This window comes from Ciconia boyciana, chromosome 3 (genome assembly GCF_034638445.1).
Source record: "Ciconia boyciana chromosome 3, ASM3463844v1, whole genome shotgun sequence".
NCBI lineage: Eukaryota > Metazoa > Chordata > Aves > Ciconiiformes > Ciconiidae > Ciconia > Ciconia boyciana.
The window spans coordinates 116,361,032-116,377,660 of record NC_132936.1 but is presented as its reverse complement, the minus strand read 5'-3'; the positions used below and the strand labels follow the sequence as shown (position 1 = coordinate 116,377,660).

General features: G+C 42.1%; 1 long non-coding RNA gene across 3 annotated transcripts; it reads right to left on the bottom strand.

Annotated features, from left to right (window-relative positions):
- Positions 1-1,305: 1,305 nt before the first annotated feature.
- Positions 1,306-16,629, bottom strand: LOC140649706 (uncharacterized). Of its 3 annotated transcripts, XR_012041716.1 has the most exons (7): positions 16,202-16,337; positions 15,630-15,681; positions 15,407-15,472; positions 4,329-4,438; positions 2,534-2,635; positions 2,206-2,254; positions 1,306-1,655 (listed from the first exon to the last, which is right to left on the bottom strand). It is a non-coding gene; the product is annotated as an uncharacterized lncRNA (long non-coding RNA). The 3 variants fall into 3 exon arrangements; XR_012041715.1 differs by lacking the exons at positions 15,407-15,472; positions 16,202-16,337 and adding an exon at positions 16,510-16,629; XR_012041714.1 differs by lacking the exons at positions 15,407-15,472; positions 16,202-16,337 and having other exon boundaries at positions 15,630-16,192.

Sequence of the window (16,629 nt, the reverse complement as noted above, 5' to 3'; positions counted from 1 at the left end):
GAGCATTCCTCAAAGTGGTCTTTCCCAAATTTTCAGTCTTTCACCAGCACTCCAGTTCAACAACCTTGCCAGTGTTGACTTAGCAACTTCTATGCAGCAATACTTAGGCAAGAATCTACTTCCTGTTTTGGGACAGGTCTGTGCCACACAACTGGCAAAAAAGTGCTAATGCTGACTAGTTCATTAAAAGTGTGCCAATAAAATGCCACTTATTTCCTGACTGGTGAATTTAAAAGGTGAAAAAGCTGTTTCATGCTTTGGATGTATGAGGAAGAATTGAAGAGATCAAACAAGATAACTGCCGAGGTAGTAAACTTAGAAATACCATTGCAAGCAGATAGGCTGAACTGGGGATTAAAATGTTGCCGTGAAAAGCCGAAATCGGGACTCAATAGTCGGGATGACTATTAAGCAGGTATTCTTTATTGCAGCACTGGGCAGCACTGGGGATCGCTCCGCCACAAGTACTCCGCCAGGTTAGCACAACACATTAGTTCATATACAGAAAAATCATACATATTCATCAGATTTCCTGAAAAGGGCATTTTTATGACGATGAGTTCCCAGAATTCATTTACATAGTCCAAGCATGCGCAGTAAAATTAGGGTTAGGGTCTTTTCACCCTCCCGGTGGTCTTCCATAGTCTTCCTCACGTTGTCCACTAGTTGAACTTAGGGCTTCCTTTGTCCATATATAGTCATTGAGTTAGCTCATCAGTCCTTCGGCCTTGGAATGTTACAAGGGGGTCGATTTAAGCTAGTTCTTTGGTGCTTATCTTTGGCACAATCGTCCTGAGTTCCTGTTATCAGTGATTTAATTAGGAAGCCTAACGAGCTTGCTCAAGGCCTGTTTAGTCCTATCAGGTAAGAAGTCACAGGAAATGTCCCACCATCAACTCTGCTCAGCAGGTAACCAAAACTATCTTTGCAGGGGAAGAGAACAAAAGAGAACAAGGATGCCAGTGAAACTAAAAAAAAATGCAAGTCTATGTCTTAGTCAGGGATTGTCAGGGATTTAACCCTTTCAAAAAGAACAGATGTATTGGAGGTTCTCCCCTAGCTGGCCATCAGTACAGTTTCCCTGCAGCTGAAGGAACTTGCCCGTGTTGCACCAGAAAACTCCTGGCATTTGAAGGTGTGCATTTTGTGCTGAAAATACACTTCAGTCCTAGAATCAAGCACCATTTTCTCAGTTCTTCATGTGTACCTGTTACTGGCAGTATCCAAAGGAATATGCCTTTACGCAGCAGCTCTGCGACTGACCACTGTCACCGAAATCGGGAATCAAACTCCTTAACACCAATGTAGTATTAAGAAGCAGGCATCCTTTATTACGGCGCCGGATGCACGGGGGATCGTTCCACCTAGCGTGCATACCGCAAGTTACATCAGCCGAAACTTATCTTGTCCAGTTACATACATATGCATCAAATTTCCCGGAATGATCATGCATATTCATTCTATTTCCTGGAACTAATTATCATATTTGCGTGGTCATTGCGCATGCGTCCTTGAGCTCTGAGGGGCTTCTGTGGGGGTCTCTGGTGATCCTTGGTGTCCATACAGGTGTGTCCTTTAGTTGACTCCTTCTTCTGGATATGCGCAATCCCACCTTGCTTATGTAACTTGCTTCCCTTCTTCATGGTGCATGGTCCCTAACAATGATTTGGCACCCTTAACACAAACCAATTATTCTAACCACCCTCGACTCATTGTCAAGATGGGCTGGGGCTGTACTGGGAACATAGCAGCATGTCTGTACTACTCCTTGTCCAACTGTCTTTGGGCATAGTAGCATATCCATAGCCATAGGTGTACAAACACAATATTAAAGCATTGTCTACCTGGCTCCTATCTCTATGTTGCTTAGTTACAAAGAACGAACTAATCATTTTGGTTACATCTGGTTACACCACCACAAATTTGCAATCAAATCCTACATTTTTGTCCTTGCTAAGCCTGTCCCACTGGTAACTGAAGTCCTAATGCTAACCTTCTTCTTCCTTCTTCCTTCTCCTCCTCCTCTCTACAGAAAATTGCTGGCAGTTTTTATAACAGGTTGTATAAATACAATCTCCTTAAGTGGAGAGAAGATTGTATTTATAAACCATATTTTAAAAGAGCAGTCCCTTAGGAAAATCTGTGGCATTGCTGCAGAGATCCACTTGGGGTGAAATAGTGCTCTGTACTAGGAGTTAAACCCACCTGGGCCATTAGGTAGTGGTAAGTCTTCGGAGAGGCTGTCTGTAAGTCTCTGCAAAACAACGGAGACACCCATCTGTCTACCTGTCACATGGAGGAAGCATGAGCAGGAGACATCACTAGCTACAACTCATATGCTGGTTGCTTTTCTTAAGCCCACAGAGCACAGTGGCCAGGATGCCGCTCTCAAGTGCTGGCCCAGCACAGCTGGAGCCACAGAGCCCAAGTGCAGGATTCAGGTTCTGAGATTTCTAGGAGAGGTCTAATGAGCCTTACTGAACTTTCTGGGGTCTAAAAGCTGCCTAAGTTGCCATGTCAGCTTTCCTTTTACCTTTCAACGTTTGTGTACTTTTCTTTGAGAAGCAGGTTGTTTTGTTTGTCTACATCCTTGGTCTGGAGGAGCAGAGGCATCCAAGGGGTGCAAGTGGCCTGACTGTGAGGTGAAAAGTGTAAAAATACGATGAAAAGAGTGAAACTACTATTAAAGTCCATAAAAGTACACTCCTCTGTGGTGCCATTACAGCAAACAATATGCATGTTTAATATGGAGAGGAAGTGGCATGATGTGCCCTTCTGCTCATCCTTGAAGGGATATTGTGTATACGTGCTGTGATGCAGCTCTGGGATTTAAAATGAACTCATCTTGCTCCTGGATGAAACACAGAACACATTCCCCTGGTGAATCAGGCATTTCATTTGCATTTCTTTGTCTATCAAGCAAAAGTATAACATGGAATCTGAGACAAGTGATTTATTTTTCCAGAGATTTTTACCAAATTCTCTGTACATTACAAACTCAAAATTCACCATTGTTCACCACTTTGACAAGTAAGTAAGAAAATGCACATGCATTTTGGATTGAGAGACTGGTCTTACGATTTTTTTTAACTTGTCCAGGAAAAATGCTTCTTCTATTTGAAGAATATTCTAACTGTGCTCTCTGGTCTTCCCTTATCATCCAGCCTTTATACCCCATGCTTCCTTTGCTATCCTTATCCAAGATACTGTTGTTGTTATGTTAGATAACTCAGAAGTGCAAAATATGATGGGGCATTTTGTCTGGGAAGATAATAAAGCCATGGCTATTCATTGCAATATGAATATGATTAAAGACAAATATAGCTCATTCCAAACTCTCAGCTCTCCCAAACTCTTCACCTGTTTCCCAACTTTGAGATTTTATCTGCCTTTGTGCAAGACTTGGTCACACCACACGAAATAGAAGACACAAAGATTAGACACTTTAGAAGGAAAAAACACAGTTATAAAACCCTGATTATCCTAGGACATGTTCTCTTAACACAATAGTTGCAAGGCAATGGCTGATGCAAACAATGATAATTACTTCCTCTTGCTTTTGAATACAGGCAATTGCAGTAAAAGCGATACTTTACTGTTCATAAAGCAATTCATGTTTATCTGTTTGCACATTGGGATACGAAGCATTCAAACATCAGAAAATAGAGTTAAGATCTAGAAAGGAATGTATTGTTTCTATTTTCTAAATTAATTATCAATAACATGGCTTATGCTAGTGTTAAATTTAGACCCAGCCGTTTCTTGCATCCTTCTTGTGTCCTGGAAAAGACATGGTCATTTAGCTCTCCCTGCTTTTCCAGATGTAGACCATCCTTGTGGTCTCTGACCCACGTTCTGAAATTAATTTCTCTATCTTTGCCAGAAGATATTACTCCTGAATTAATTCCTCTGTCTCCCTAGAACCAGTACCACCTCCCCAAGTCACTGCATAAAAGGCGGGAGCTGGTAGAGCAGAGCTCCGCTCCACATCTCCCGCACTTTCTCACCTCCTAAACACATTCTCTGCTGGCATTGTGGGCACAGATGGGAAAAACACTACTTCTCTGACTTAATGAACCAGCTGGGACTTTTCTTCTGCAAAGGGAAACTTGCACCAGCTGCCTCTGAGATCACAGAATCACAGAGGGGCTGAGGTGGGAAAGTCTAGGGGTCACCTGGGCCAAACCCCCCTGCTCAGGCAGGGTCACTTAGAGCTGCTTGCCCAGGACCGTGTCCAGCCATTGCCCAGGAGAATAGCTGCTTTAACCTGTATAAACATTGGAGAGAGCCCAAGGTGCCAAATAATCTGCACATTTCAGCCTGATTACCTTATTTAGTCTCCCTTCCTTTCCATGTCTTCCCTGGTCAAGCTGCTCTCCTCTTGGGTAGGACTGGCTCCCAGTGAGGTGTGTAGCACAGTACAGACACAATGGATACCCTGCAGGGAAGAGGAGAAAGAAATGGGCAGCATGATGTGGAGGTGACAGAGCCAAAGGCTTTGCCGCCAGTGTGTGCGCCTTATCAACATGAGGTATGTGGGACTCCAGCAAAAGGCTTTGTATTTTGCTGTTGGAGCAGGTCACACTTGGTTCCTGCCAAGCAAGCCTGACACAGTTAGGAAGCTTTGTCTGAAGCCAGTGAGTGAAAGGTGCTGTAACCCTCGGTGTTCAACCATTTTGCAGACCCTGGCATCAAAGGAATACATTCACCTGAGCTTCTGTGCCTTACCCTGGCGTTATGCATGCAACACCAGTCCTCTGCAGTATTGATCAAATTATCTATCTGAAACTGCTGACAGAAGGGCTGCGACTTCACCCCTTAAATTGCTTCCTGGGAAAAGGTTCAGAAGATGCTTTATGGGGCCAGGCTTTCTGCCAGGTGAGTTATTTACCTGTGGCAGGACTCCCCTGGAGAAGAAGAGGGCTGCAGGACTCACCCCAGCACTCCTCCACAGAAAACACGGGAAAGCAGACAAATGGCTCCATATTTTGGTGTCCCATGTGTCATTGCTCTTCCCCTTTCCAATACAGTGTCAGCTCTGCTTGAGGTATTAAGGAGGGAGGGTGACTGCGGATAAACAATAACCCTGTGTGAACAAACAGGGGCTACAGGGTGATAAGTGTGACCCCCTGAAAATTGCTAGGAATGAAGGTCCTCAATTCAGCAAAACGCTAGGAGCATGCACTCACATTGGCCTTGTAGGCTTTGGTGACTTGGGACGAGGACAGGGTCCTTTCTCCCCATGACAGCTGCGGGTACTGTCTCCATGATGTTCCCAACTCTTGTCCTCCAGGAAAGAGGCATTCAATGTGGAAGTCATTACCAGGTCCCAGAGGAGGAGAGACCACAGTATTAAAGCCTAAACTAAAGCATACTGAAGTCAACACCTACTCATTGATGGATACAGATGCTGGATCAGGCCTTTAGCAAATAACTAATTACTTCTTGAGCTGATGACAGCCAAGTGGAGTACTTGTAGGGGACTTGTACGCATGCTTTCCAGTTAATAATTTATTCACATGAATAATCCTCCATCGTGCAAACAGTCCTATTGAACACAAGGATTACAATACAAAAGGGCTGCAGGATGAAGCCCTGAGATAGGATGCAGAGTAAACAAAGTTTGATATTACAGCCATTAATTAATGTTTAGAAATAGGCAGATAATGAAGTCAGGATGGCCATGAGTCACAAGGCTTCACTGCTTCCTGAGCTTATGAGCAAAACTGTTTTTAGTGCAAGGCCATGGTGCTATTTTTAAATATAGCTACTGTCCGAAAAGTTATGTCTGAGGTTGTAACCTATCTGTAACTGGGCAAATAAAGGTGACAATGTCACCCAGGGCATAAAGTTTTGGCAGGAGCTCAGTGTTATTCTGTGCAAGTCACTCTCCCTGCTGTCTTCTCAGCTAGTGCTAATTTTGCTTTTTATTTTTTAACATGCTTAATTTCTTTTGCCCAGTTCCCTAAGAAAATCGAGGTTTATGTTGCTAGGCTGTGTGTTTATATTTTCCTGTTTCCCAGTACATTTTGAATCCATCCATTGGTTTTGGACAATATTGACAAAGTGGCAAGGGCCTTTGGGATCTGCATTGGGACCCTCGTGGAAGATGTTGTATTCAAGGAGTTAGTGACCACTAACAGACCACATCTGTCCTATCAGGTGTCGTATGCAGGGCTTGCGCAGCCTGTACATTAGCATGAGTAGCTGCTGCAAGGGAACCTGCTGGAGTGCCCCGTGACGGCCTGTGCTTTGCACTGCTGGGTGTTACAAGAGGTGATAGTCCAGGCTGCCAGGAGAAGATACCTGGTTTTGTTTGTTATGCAAAGTAAAAGGCACCACAGCATGGGAGGGAGGCAGAGCCTCTTTACAGACAGGATCTTCACAGCATGCCGTGGGAAAATCCATCCAGGGTCTGTCTGATCTGAAGGGATGTAAGATTTACTCGCTATCTATATTCCTATTTTTATTCCATTGTATTAAAATAGTTATTTTATTAGGCCATTTGTTGTTGGGCTTTTCTTACTGAAATCTGGAAAGAGCGCTGCATCATCTTGCCCTCTTACCCTCCCAGTGGCACAGAACAGGATCTTAACGTCCTAGACACGAGGTGCACAGTCAGGCTAGGAGAGGCAGACCTCATGTGCCACTGCTGCGTGAAAGCCTGCAGCATGAAATTAGTCTTTAAAACACAAAGTAGGAAAGAGATGCTGACAGTCAGACTTTTTTATCTTCATAGCCTGTAATATTTAATTTAAAAATGTTTTTTAAAATAAATTTTTAATTTAATAAATATAAAAACATCTCTGAGCAGCACAGTCATTTTGTGCAACTGTATGAGTTGAAAAAACAAGATATCTTTGTTTTGTTTCTGTAATAGTTTGCAAAATGCTTTCCTTATTGAAACAAAAAGCATTTTCTGAATATGTATTTCTGCAAAAACATCTGCTGTGTGTGAAGTTATTTGACGAAACAAACCATAACTCTTTATTTAGATTAGAAAATATTAAAGGTCTGGAGCATGTTGCAAAACAAAGTAAACAGAAATAAACAGGAAATACTTGACTCAGCAGCCACAACATATTAAGGTCAATTTCCCTTGCTTTGGCTTTAAACTGTATCCTTTCCCATTGCGTATTTTTTCCAGGAATTTTTCTCTCTCTTTTTTTTGGTGACTGCTGCTTTTCCTTTCCTGCTTTAATTGAATCATTCCCTTCTGTCCTTCAGAGGGTTTGGAAAAAATAAACTTTTATCTCGGCTCCACAGCAGGATGCGATGATTCCTATGCACAAGTCACAAATTGTGTTTCAGAATATGTCAAACCCTGGTTCATTTACTGTCTTTTCAATTATTTTGATTTAATTCAGCCTGACCTTTGGCTTGGTTCAGGATTCTTTGCAGAAGATCCATGGGATAAAGGAATTAGAAAGCTAACATAACAGTTTGTTGAGGCAAGGCAGTCCCCCTGTCTCAGAATCAGCCTATTCCATTCCAAACCCTCCCAGTATTTCCATCCCTGGGTAGAAAGAATGGGATTTTGGAGGTGCCTTTTAATATCCATTCCCTAAAAGACTCCTCATTTCAGACAGCATCTAAGAACCTTTGCAGATTTTAACTGCATGCACACAGTCCTGGAAGCTGGCCCAAAGAGAGAAACCCACTGAAAGATCACACTTGCTTTTGTTGTTTGATCCTCAGCATTCATTATTCTAAGAGACCTTACTGCAGCCTTTCAGTAGTTATAGGGGGCTTATAAGAAACATGGAGAGAGACTTTTTACCAGGGCGTGTAGTGACAGGACAAGGGGTAATGGTTTTAAACTGAAAGAAAATAGACTTAGATTGGACATAAGGAAGAAATTCTTTATGATGAAGGTGGTGAGACACTAGAACAGGTTGCCTGGAAAAGCTGTGGATGTCCCATCCCTGGAAGTGTTCAAGGTCAGGTTGGATGGGGCTTTGAGCAACATGATCTAGTGGAAGATGTCCCTGCCCATGGCAGGAGGGTTGGACTAGAGATCTTCAAAGGTCCCTTCCAACCCAAACCGTTCTGTGATTCTAATTCCACTGAACAAAGGTGGATGTTTAGTCTCCAAAAAGTCTTTTGAGTGTCATATGATCCCTTAGTACAGTTCATGTTCTGAGCCCCCAGGATACTAGAACTCTGTTTTGTTTTAATAATGTTAAAAACTGGTTCAATTTTTAAGGGGCATAAGTATTTGTGGAGCAATAATTTGAAGGGAAACAGCAGAAATAAGTATAGCTGCATCTTGTTCTGGAAGAGAGCAGGGAAATGCCACAGGCTTCCCATTAACACTAAAAGAGATCATTTCTATGCTCTCACTTTACTCCTCATGCTAACACATTTATTTGTACTTTAAAAATATGAGAGTTTTGTAATACAATGCATGACTGGCCATAACTCAACACTAGCAGATTTTAAAGGCAAATACTTTTCCACTGTGGAAGTAGGTGGGTGCTGTTTATGGAGCAGCACGCCTGTCTGCAACACAGTCTCAGCTCAAGGCAATTGTTAACAAAATTGGTAGGAGCCCCAGACTACCTCCCTGCAAATCAGCATGGTTTTTTGCAGCCCAGAGAAATGCAAGGTGCAACAAAAAGATACTTTCTGCCCCAATGGTCTTCTAGAGTAACTCATGCAACTTAAGTCTTCAAGTGACTGATGGTCGCACCTCAAAACAGTGCCCTATTTCTTGCCAGTAGCACCCAGTGGGAACATGCTTGCTGCATTTTGTGGAGTGCTGGCCTGGGTTCAGGATGACCAAACTCAGCCCAGGACTGCAGCTCAGCTCTTCCTCACTGGGAGCCTTTCCCATGGATTATTTTAATCATTATTTCACCTGACTCTCCCCAGGGTCAGGTCCTGAGAGGCAGAGTTGCCAGACAGCAAGAAGGGTTATTCCTTCAGCAGTTGCTTTCCAGCAACATGCCATTTCCCTAGATTGTGAACAGTGGCTGAGCTTTGTGGCTGCAATCTCGCAGGCAGAGCTGCCAGCACTGACAAAATAGAGCCTCGCACATTTTAGTTAATCAGTCCTCTGTCTGTCTGTGTCCTGTCTGCAGCTTTATCTGCTGCCTTTGTGCACAGGCTTGGGATCAGGCCAGTCCTCTGGCACACCTTGGCCTCTTGGTCTCATGGCTGACACCAGCTAGGGAGATTTTCAGGGCTTTTCTGTGATTCACAGAAAAGGGCGTTCACACCTACCAACAACCTAGCTTTGAGATCTCACTACCTCACACAAGTTACACCCTAGATTTGCAGCTTTTATTTTGCTACCATTAGTCCTGGTACTCTTTTTTTGGTGAGAAAACCAGCCAATAATCCAATACATTTTGTACAGTTTCAAAAGTTTATCTATCCTTTACATGTCTGGGGTGAACCTTCTAAACCAGTTTCTGCTGCTGTTACACAAATGCTATGCATTGTTCAGCTGTACAGTGTGTCATTTTTATCACTGATCTTGCATTTTTGTAGTGGTTGCTCTTAATTTTTAAAGCTTTGACTAAAATGTGAATGGCAAACTTGTGAACAGCTTCATGTGGAGACAGCCACTGAGGAGAACTGTTAGACTCAGCTGGAGCAACAACCTACTTGGAAGTAAATCTGGATTTGTAAAACAAGGGATGTTGTCATCTTTAAAGTTACATACATCTGTATGTATCTTCAGAAGTTTGGAGATGGGAGTTCTTACTTCCTCCCAGCAAGGAGAATAAGAGCCAGAATTGCTCCAAAAGCTTTATTGGTTTGTTTCTTGTTAGCCTTAGAAAAAAATATCATTTTTGGACATTTTCAATGCTGCGGGCAGAATAGGCACATTCTGCTTACAAGAGCTATTGGCTGAGCATGACAGAGACAGCCAAGAATACAGAGTAGGTGTAAAGTAACTGACAAGTTCTCCTGTTTTCCTATGGAAGTCCTCTTTGAGGTTGCTCACCGATAGCTGTCTCTGTTTTAAACCTCAAGTGATAAACCTGTCTCTGACCTGCTTTTCCTATACCTCCATTGTCGCAGCAAGCAGTTCCCTGGCAGCTAAAGAGGATTTAACTTCTAGCTGCTGATGTCCCCACTTGTGCGAAGACAGTTCTAACATTCGTCCAACCTGGCTTTGAATTGTTTCAGCCCACCAACCCAACACAGAACTAACCTAATTAAAAAAACCAAACAAACAAACCAACCAAAACCCAAAACAAAAATAAAACCCCACTTTCTGACAGAGAGCTAGGATAGCTCAGTGAAAGGTTAGAAAAGGACCAGAGACCAAAAAGGGCAGGTAGGAGTGCAAAAGTAGGTGTAGTAGAGCCAAAATGCTGCATCCAGATGTTAGACTGGCTTAGGCCAGGGACACGCTTAGCTTCTCCTCAGGCTCAGCTTTGCTCACAAGAAAGAAATTGTGTCCCTGGGGTATAGCTGCATTCCCAGAAACAACAGTGCAGTAAACCTAGGGTTACTGCATGAGAATTGATACCATTTAATAAGTACAAAAAGGAAGAAATACCAGTCACAGACAGGAGTCTGTACTTTTAAAGAATTTAATGTCAATACCTGAAACTTAAACACATTTCTCTGTCATTATCAGTATGTGCAGCAGATGGAGGAGAAACAAAAGTGATAGAGGATAGAAAAAGCTAACTTTTTCCCCTATTGGATTTGAGGTCTCCCCCCTCACTTTCTCCATAAAAGTATATTCAGTACAGGCACACTTCAAGAAGTGTTGAGTCTGGAAGTAGAGAGCTCCGATGGACAATAAGTGGTGTATTTCTGCCCCTGTTGGGCCCTTTGGTGTTCACATGGGCACTGGGAGCACCACTGTCCTTCCCCCTGGGAAACACTGGGCACCACCATGCTGCAACCCCACATTATCGCTAGCCCTGACCTGTGGAGTCCAAAGGAAGCACTTGCATCACTACTATTGTTAGCTGGCAGAGCATAAAATTCAGCCATACATTTCATTTAAAGCACAAACATGACCTTTGAAATGGGATTTTGAACCGCACCAGAGTCAAACCTTCCTGCTGTCATGGGAAACCCCATCTTTCCTTACCTTAGGGCAGGTGTTCCTCCCTGTTGTTGAGATGAAAAAAAGAGGAAAGCGAGCAAGAGAAGGAGCAAGCGAGAAATCAATATTATCTGTGTCATATTGCACAACAACTATTGTTCTTCATTTGCTGACCACCCTTGTCTCTGACACAGTGAAATGGGTGCTTGCTGGCAAAAGGAGCCTGGGAGGTCTTGAGTGCAATTTCAGAGATGAGATGGAGATTGTAACACAAGAAGATTTTGTGCAAGAACACAAGAGAATGGCTTGTAATTGGCATGCAGACAGAGCTAGGAGTTCACAGAATACCACATATACATTTATATATACACAAATAAAACAAAAAAGTTATGCATATAACCTACTGTATAACTTATTTATACGCATAAAGCTTACTGTATAACTTGTTTTAGTTATATAAAAAAACCAAAAAAGTTTCATATTTGTATGTTTTCATATTTGACTTTGGCCAGTTTAAATGTGGTGCTTTGATGGTGTGGTCTTTATTTAGGTGTTTCACAATAAAACTTATCTTATACATGTTTCATTTCAGAAACTAGAAACCAGCTTAGATGAAGAAGCAAATCAGGCACCCTCAAGACTAGAAATGAGACTCATTTCTAATCTAAATCTCATTTCTGCAATATTATATTAGCACCTGGTGGGTTTTTTTTTGAAAAATTTTTGTTGTAACATTGCCTACCACTGGTACCAGATTATACATGAAAATTAACAGTGTTTGAAAATTACTTAATTTTTTACAGGAGAAAGTGAAATACCTGTAACTTATTTTTCATGTTATAAATTTGATAATTGTTAACAGTAGCCACATAAGGGTTTAATTTTATATTTATGTTATTTTATATTTAGTGATGCTGTCATCCACCTTTCTGGTATGTTGTTGCTTTTGCTACCAGCACACCTAGTCCTTGTATTAGGCACTAATCTCCCCTAGTCCAAGAGAAATCTGAGCTATTGCAAATCTAGAGTAGCATTCCTCCCCTCGCTCCACACCTTTTGCTTACCTTCTAGGCATCCTCACTGTAGGCATTTAAAAAGTTTTGAACACAGCCTTATCTTCTTGCTTAATTCTTTTCGCCCGCTTCTCTGATGTGTTTCTATGCTCCCTGACTAACTGCTAACTCGTCCACAGAGAAAAATGTATTATACTGTATTACAGTACACATTACAGAGAAAATGCCATTGCATAACAGGCGTTTTTCTAATAATCCTTTCTCATCATTCTCCATGAGACTGAGAGGCTTTTGCCATGCTAATAGCAGTTCTACTGTCTTGCAATTTTTATTCTTGCTTGACACCTTCCAGCATCACTTTTCTTTAGTGCCTGTAAATTGTCCAGATTTCACATGAGATAATGATACAGCAATACTCTCAGAGCCAGAGAAAAGGTCAGAAGTACATTTTCAAGACGTGATTCTACAAAAAGATAAAAAATTAGCTGAGATACTGCATGCCTAATGCCATGCATTCATTTGCATAATTTTACCAGCTATTTTTATTCACAATAACCCATCAGAGCCAGAACAACTGCAGAAAAATCAAGTGCAGTAAAATAAGGAGCACAATTCATCTAAACACATGCAGCTTTCATCAGCTGCGAGCAGTGGTGTCAGTATAACCAGTTCACTGGAACTCATAATGCAAACTATGAAGGAGGAAGAAGCACATCTATAATTTGATGTTCACAATCTTTAGAACTACTTATAGTATGAATGAAGCTTGATTTATAGGTTGAATCTATAATTCTGGCAGCTGAAGAAAATATTACATTGGCTACAGAAATGGACATAAAACCTTGAAGGCATTTCCTAGTGCCTTTTTAGTATAGGTTTGCTAGGGTATTCTATACATTACCCTCAACCACTTATTTCCTGCACTTGGGCAAGTATTCTTGTCACTATTTACAAAAACCAGGCTGCGTAAGTCCCATTGAGCTTTGCACCTCAACTAGTACAGCCTCAAGGCTACTTTGATATTCTGCCTATGTTACACACCACCACCAACCCCGCTTCATACCCTATGTCATGGCTGGGAGCAAGGTACAGTTTTAAGGCAGCTTCCACAGTGTTTGAGTAGGCTGCATGCACACGGCATCTTTTAGCGCTTTCACTCCTGCTCAGCGACTTCATCACAGTAGTATCATTGCCAGAACAAAGACAAAGCAGTTTGCCAGGCAGTGCTGACTAGGTACTAGTAATTCTTATTAAACTACTATAGTGGAAAGGGAAAAACATGCTTTCCAACATGTGCACACATAGTTTAAACAGAGTTTGTGTTCGCACACTTGAAACAGACCTTGTAGCCTTGTCTTTCTGGATCTCTTTGGGACTTTTGCAAACAGCAACTCAATTCAACTCAGGTTATATGATATAAAACCCCATTTCCTGTGTTTTTATTTTGTTGCTATGTAAACAAGAAAAGCAGACCACCAATCTTAACTTTTTGGACAGATATTTAAGAAGAGTTCCATAAACTCATCTATGTGCTCTAATTACTGCACAGTTTTATATTATCTTCAGGAGTAGCTGAGACTTGCCTGCTGCGTCATGGCAAAGTATGACCTTATCTGAGCCAACCATATTGAAGCAATTCCTTAAGGAGGAAGAAAAAAAAAAGTACACTGGCAAGCTTAATTAAATGTAGACCTTTTTTCAGGTTAAGCCAAGACATAACAGTATTTCACATCCCACCCTTTTGCTACTTGCTCTACACTGAGCCTGAGCTTAATCATCGTTCTTAATTAGCTGGTTTTGTTTTATTCAGCAAGACCAAGAAGTAGTGCAGTGGAATTATTTACAGGAATAAAGTTATTAAAATTTGTATTTCAGTGAAAGGCTTAAGAACAAAGCAAGATGGGGATCTCACAAATTGAGGCAGAGTAGAGAGCAGATTTGCCTCAAGCCAAAGAGCCATCCTACTGATGCAATCATGGTAACATTAATTGTTTAGAGAAAAGAATCATACAGCTAAATGAAATTTCTTTCCTTTGAAAAGCCTTATCAATTACAGAATGAAGAACATAATCTCTGATTTTGACAAATTCAAGTTACCTTTAAAGAGCAAATTAGTCCTTGAAAGTTGCCATGACAAATTACACTGTTTAGATTCAGCTGTTTCTCTTAATGCAGCATAGAAATTCCTATTAACACTCTTTCAAATGAATAAATATATACTATTTTAAGATACCTGAAGAATTAAAAAATGCTTTATCTGACAGAAATCTTCAGCTTTTAGCTGAAATCAACCACATACGATTACAAGGAGAAAAAGAGAATTCTCTAAGCATTTCAATTGAACTGATTATATTAGCTTCTCTTATCTTAGTGAAGAAGTAGGGAGATGTACATCCTTAATAAAATGAACACGAGTATTTCTTGAATCCATTTAGGGCCTAAATTGCAATTTTTAGCTATAATAAATTATTGTAGGAAATGCAATAATAGTTTTGACTAGATACAGGCATTTTTTGAAATAAATACTAGGGCTGAAAGAGACCAAGTGTTCTACTTCTAGTTTTTAACAAAAATTTAATGGTACAATTTTATAACATGACTGGCACCATATCAAAGACCCATTTTTGAAAGATTTAACACACCAAAGTGTGTTTCAAAGTGTTCAATTCTATCTCAGCTTTACAACAAATTACTTGAACTAATAAATCTTAAAAACAGGCAAGAGAAAACAAGTAGGCAATTACTTTTCTAAATAGTATTTTCTCTAAAGTTTCTTCTTCCTCTTTCTTCAGCTCATTGTTGATTACACCTGTAAAAGAGATGGCTCCTAATATTTACTTAATTACTAAGGGTTTGTAACGAGAGTAGTTACATTCGTGTTTAACAAGATCCTCACTTTCCAATAAGCACTTTTCACCAACCCTCCCTCCTCTTTATCCAGAGGAATTCCTCTTATCCTTTTGGCTTCAAAATAAACTGCTTCCGGCTATAATTTCCTTTTACCGCATACCTCCCCCTACCTTTTTTTCCTTTAAGCAGGGTACTGTGATCTTGCAATACTCACATAAACACCTCAGCAATTCAGAAGTATTACATACTTTTCTGGTATAGAACATCTGATATTAACATTCATTTTCCCTACAAAATCCAGGGCTGTGTCACAAATTACATATAAACATGGCTGGATTTGCAGGGGATGAATGAATGGAAAATAGCCCTCTATTTAAACGACAGATGGAAGGACAGCATAGAGCAGCATACTTATAATGGCGCTAACTCCCACTGCAAGACGGGATAAGCAGTTTCTCTGCATACTCAAACTGCAGCTTCTTTGTCAGCTGACACAAGTTGTATAAAACAGAAGCAAGTTACTTACCAAACTATTTATGCAAGCTTATGAGAGTGAAAGGACTGGTCATACTATCACAACTCCATAGCTCTGCTACAAAACAGAGGACAAGCTGCCTCAAAAACACAGAGAACAATAGTTTCCCTTTATTTGCTAATACTTTGTTGCGTGAATTCCAGTAGGATACCCTTTTGTCATAAAATCAGGTCTCAGGAAGGCCACAAAGTCATAGTCCCAAACACAACGCTACCTTTTAGAGCAGTAAAGTTCCCTGGGGTCTTCACCCAACGATCTCAGCTACCCTGAAACAGAGACAAGTATCACACTTAAACTTTGCCCGCAGCTTCAAAACTCCACCATGGGCATTGCCACATTGGTTTGCCTTGGTGCCATTGCTGTGAAGACATGTTTTTAGCTGTACCATGAATGACAGCCCTTTGCTTGTGCAACTGGGCACACAGGCAACCAGACCTGTGTAGAGGAAGAGGCAGAGCCTGCATGACAGCAGGGGGGCTCCCTGTGAGACCCAACCCAGGCAGGTAGGGAGCAGGGGACACCAGCTCCTGCCACCCCACATTTCAGTGGGCAATGGAGGCCACAGCCCATCAGCAGGACTGGGACACCTGCACAGGCAGGGCCTCAGAAAAATGCACATGGAGATACATGGCCACCATCAAACCTGCAGAGACCAAAGCCTTTCAGGAAAGGTGTGCTGCCTGCCCCTTCATACCACAAAAAAAAGCCATCATGCCCCTGATGCCATGAGCTCACAGCCAGCCTAAACCACTGCAACCCAACAGTACCTCAAGGAAACAAGGCTACCTGTCCCTAGAGCAGCCCTCATGCTTCCAGACTGGGTACTGAGGACCCAGCTTGAGGTAAGGTGACCTCAGGAGGTAGGAAGATGGTAGTAGAAGCCTGCCTTGCCTCAGCAAGGCCCCTACCCAGGTCCCACCCCTCAACTCACGCCTGCCTCACACAGCCACCTCACCTCACCTCACCTCACCGGCCCACTCAACTCGGCCCCACCCCCTCAACGCGGCACCGCCCCTCCGCTCTCTAGCCCCGCCCCCTCCCTCAGGCCGTAGGCTCTCGAGGAAAAGGTGTAGTCTCCCCCCCGCCCTTCCTACTCGCTTCTTATTGGCTGTCGTAGGAAAGGCGGAGCCGAAGCCACGGGGAGTGACGCGCCGGCAAGGGGAGGTCACGTGGGTCAGCCCCCTCCCCGGTAGGGCAGGGGGCAGCTGGAACCG